Below are 4800 nucleotides of genomic sequence, written 5' to 3' on the forward strand. Positions count from 1 at the left end.
TTCTTTTATTTTTTATTTGGAATTTTAATTAAATTAATATAATTTGATTATATTAAATTAATTTAGTCTTAGGATGCCAAAATTCGGTCTATTTTTGCTGATTAAATTCAATTTTACATGTTCTAATTAATTTAATTTTTACATATGATGTATGATTAAATTAATGTTAATTATATGTTACATAACGTATGTCATATAGTTTAAAATCTCACATTAGGATAAACATACTTATGCATCTTTTTTAGTATGAGTGTGATAACTTGTAGAAATACAAGTTATTTATGCTGCCTTATTTAAATATTGCGGTTATAAGAGAGGAAAGTCGTGTCAATTATATGGAAATTGGCTAAGAAATGCAAGAAGTATAAGTTGTCTTCAATACACCCACTGACACCATTGCGATGGTAGAAAAGAATATTTCAAGTCTGTTTTGCAGGAAATCAAGTCACTGTATGCGTTCATGGCTAAAAAAAAAAGATTAACGCATCTATGTCATATTGCGCCCATCATTCAGGAATGAATAGACGATCAACGCAATGACGGTGAATGTGACAATCGATCAAGAGCTTAGCGATCAAAGCAACTTCAACCGCATGCGGTAATAAAAAACAACACCGCATGTGAGCACACAATCGAAAGATGCAAATGAGCAACGCAATCGTGGAGGATTTTGACACTTGTACAACTAACCGTTGCGTATTTTCGATGGATTGATTGCATAACAGAAGGAATATTTATTCCACCATTTTCCATAACAATAAAGTGGGGACCACACGGTAGAGAGTCAGAGCATTCATCTATAAATACCTTCAGAGAATTCACTGAAAGATATACTTGATACGAGGCTATTTTGATATCTGTATATTGAGAGAGACGTTGATCTGAGTGCTGATCGGAGAAGATCCGGGAAGAAGAGAGGCAAGGCCGAGAGGTGAGTCTTAGGGCGAATCATTCCAAATCCCTGCCGTGAAGCTCTATACGTAGATCAACTCTACCGGTTGAGCAAGCCTGAGAGAGGCGTTCATCTTTCCATTCACTCTATACGCCGACAAGCGATTTCTCCATCCAGATCTGTGTCAAAAAGTTGGTACTCTTCTGTATTTGTTTCTATCTCTATCATCAATTATATCTCATCTTCTTAGTCTAAATCATTCACACCATGTATCATATGCTTGATTCTATAATTAAATGTCATGATCATTTTCATTTCCATATTTCTGTCTATTTCCGTTCCTCCATTAATCGCTTTCTCCACGATGTTTTCTTAATCCCTTTGTAATTAGAATGAATTAAACAAGTAAATTAATTTGTGTTAAAGGAATAAATATGTTTAACTAAAGCATGCTAGACGACATCTTCACCTGTGAGAGCAGAAGTGAAGATGCCATTCTGATCTGTCGAGAGAAGGTTAGAAGAATGCGTTAACTAAAGCGAGAAGTACTTCCAGAGATGGAAGCAACCTTGCGTTCATTACATTCATACTTGTTTCACCACAGAGATGTGGGAACACGGCCGATCACCGAGAGGTGTACGCCAAGGGAAAGCGGAGCCGTAGTTATATCTTTAATGCAATTAATGAACTTCCGATGTTTGTACTAATTATCTTTTCTCTTTCTGCTTCGTACATAAAGCCTTGCCACCGCATAACACGATTCTTTGTATAATCTTCACAGTCAGTCTCAAACTCTTCATATATCATGTAACCTATATCTTGTATCATCATAGCTTAAGTTTATTTTTATCGCACTTTATTTTACTGCACAACTTTATTTTATCGCAATTTTACTTTACTGCACAATTTTACTTTATCGTATGTACAACCTCACTTTTATTAAATTGAAAAACCCCCGGTCGCATATATCACGAACGTAACACAATTAACCTAAAACAATCCATGTTTCAACCTCGGATCACTTCGAGAAACTTGCGGTGAAATTATACTTGGTTTCAACGCAAGGAAACTTGTGACAAAGCATAGTATACTACAAGCATTTCGTTAATAACGCATACATCTAGAAGTAGTATCATATATCATTGCATCATCCCATTATGCGCTTACAAGTAGTATCTTGTATTATAATCATCCATGCGTTGTATGACAAAAGAAGATAAATTTTATGCGTTACAGAGTGTTATACTATATGGTTGCATGATTTAATGAGCATGCACATGAAGGAAATCGGACATGAGGATTTCCATGAGCAACAGAATGATTGTTCCAAATTCCATTCGTATTTGAACATACACAATTACAATAACGAAACAGAAACCTACTTGTCATGCACAATACAAAATTATAGCATGCTTTAAGAACATCAAGGGATGGAATATCATACATTTGAAGACTCACCTTCAACCTCCCTCGATCACGAACGCTCGTTCAATTTCAAAGACTACAACACACAAACGCTCAAACACAGCGATCGCAACACAACAAGATCAATCAATAACCACCACACGAACACCCCGACCACAACGAATGACCTCCAAAAAACCTCGACGTTAGTCGAGTTGAGTAAGACACCACCACAATGGCTACCTTGATATTCTCGATGTGAGAATCCATAAGTGTGGGCTCTGTGTGCACTTGGTTAGAGGAAGAGACCAGAGGAATAATAATCGTGTAAACGATTGAGCAAGTGGGAGGTGACAAGATTTATCATATAGACGAATGCCCAATCATTTAGCAAATGCTCCGCGATCATATAGCAAAAGCTCTGCGATTGTTTAGCAGACAACCAATTGAGTGAACTATCATGAGTGTCACTCCACGATCGTTTAGTCTCTCTTCAGCTATCATTTAGTGAATCCTATTCACTTGACAACCTTTCTGTGAGTGAGTTTCAGAGAATAGCAACTCTCACAACAACTTTAGTAAATCTACTAAATTCAGGAAAATATTTTTCCTTTTATCTCGCAGTTACCATGAAACCACCAATAATCTCCCACTCAATTGGTTATTAGAGAAAAAGATATAAATATCCAATAATTAATATTATTATAAATATATATGATAACCAACTTACCATATTATAACCCATAGTTTTAATATTTCATCTCATGAAACATATAAACCATAGTTCTTTTTCCATTTCATGGTACTTAATGTAAATCTTATTTACATTAATCTCCACTTGATGTATCTCATACATCTCACCGATCATATCGTATATAATCAAATTTCCTCTTGTCAAATTGAAAATTTCAAATCAACACCAAGAACTTGAAGGAAGTCGGACATAAGGATTTCCATGAGCAGCGGAATGATCGTTCCAAATTCCATTTGTATTTGAACATACACGATTACAATCAAGAAACGGAAACATATAGGCTATGCACAAAACGAAATTACAGCATGCTTTACCAGATAATCAAGGGAAATAATAAATATACCTTTAAAGACTCATCTTCAAACTCCCTCGATTACGAATGCTCGTTCAATCTCCAAGATTGCAACACAGGACGCTCAAACACAACGACCGCAACACTGCACGATCAACAACAAACACAACACAACGAACGGCCTCCACAAACCTCGACTCCGTTGAGTTGAGTACAACACCACCACAATGGCTACCTTGGTATTCTCGATGTGAGAATCCAGAAGTGTGAACTATGTGTGGACTTGGTTAGAGGAAGAGACCGGAGGAATAACAATTGTGTAAACGATTCAGCAAGTGGGAGATGAAAAATGTCTATCATATAGACGATGCCCAATTATTTAGCTAATGCTCCGCGATCATTTAGCTAATGGCCAGCTAAGTGAACTATCGTATAGTGTAACTCCACGATCGTTTAGTCTCTTTTCAGCTATCTTTTAGTGAATTCTATTCACTTGACAACGATTCCATGAGTCTATCCAAGAATGGAAACTCTCATAACAACTATTAAATTTAAAAAAACATTTTTCCTTTTATCTCACGGTTACCATGAAACCACCAATAACCTCCCACTCAATTGGTTATTAGAGAAAAAGATATAATTATCCAATAATTAATATTATTATAAATATATATGATAACCAACTTACCATACTATATTTATAACCTATAGTTTTAATATTTCATCTCATGAAACATATAAATCATAGTTCTTTTTCTTTTTTATGGTACTTAATGTAAATCTCATTTACATTAATCCTCCATTTGATGTATCTCATACATCACACTGATCATATCATATATAATCGAATATCCTCTTGTCAATTTGAACATTTCAAATCAACACCAAAATCGACAGTTGCACTCTCCTTACTATAGATATATTTTATGTTCATATCAACCAATCAACAGTGCGATAACCCTTCACAGATTGCTCGTAAATACAACTGATCCAAGTTATGCCTCTATGGTTACATCTAATTCCTTAAGTACCACGGATCCCTCTAATGAACATAAGTCATGGTCCTACTATGACTGAGTCCTCTCTTCCACCACTATGTTCAAGACCCGAAATCAGCCCCTAAGGGAGTAATCTATCTACTTAAACCTGCTTCGGGGAAGGAGTGAATTTCATCTTGTATAACTGAGTTCCCAGCTCCCAAATCAGACAAATCCTCAAAAAGGTAGGCATGTTGAGTTGGCAATCTAACCAATCTCACCCATACTAATCAAAGAACTGCCCTCAAAGGCAAGAGTTCCCAAAACACTCAGGATTGAGGTCATGTCAACTATGGTCTCTAAGGTTATTGGGGATGGTGCCCTAAAGTCTTGTGTCCTATAGTTTGTAAACAGTTTATACGAACGCTTGTGATGTATAATATATGATATTTTCTTCACTTCTTGACTTTGCACATTTTGA

This window comes from Benincasa hispida, chromosome 11 (genome assembly GCF_027475165.1).
Source record: "Benincasa hispida cultivar pf3 chromosome 11, pf3_genome.v1.1, whole genome shotgun sequence".
NCBI lineage: Eukaryota > Viridiplantae > Streptophyta > Magnoliopsida > Cucurbitales > Cucurbitaceae > Benincasa > Benincasa hispida.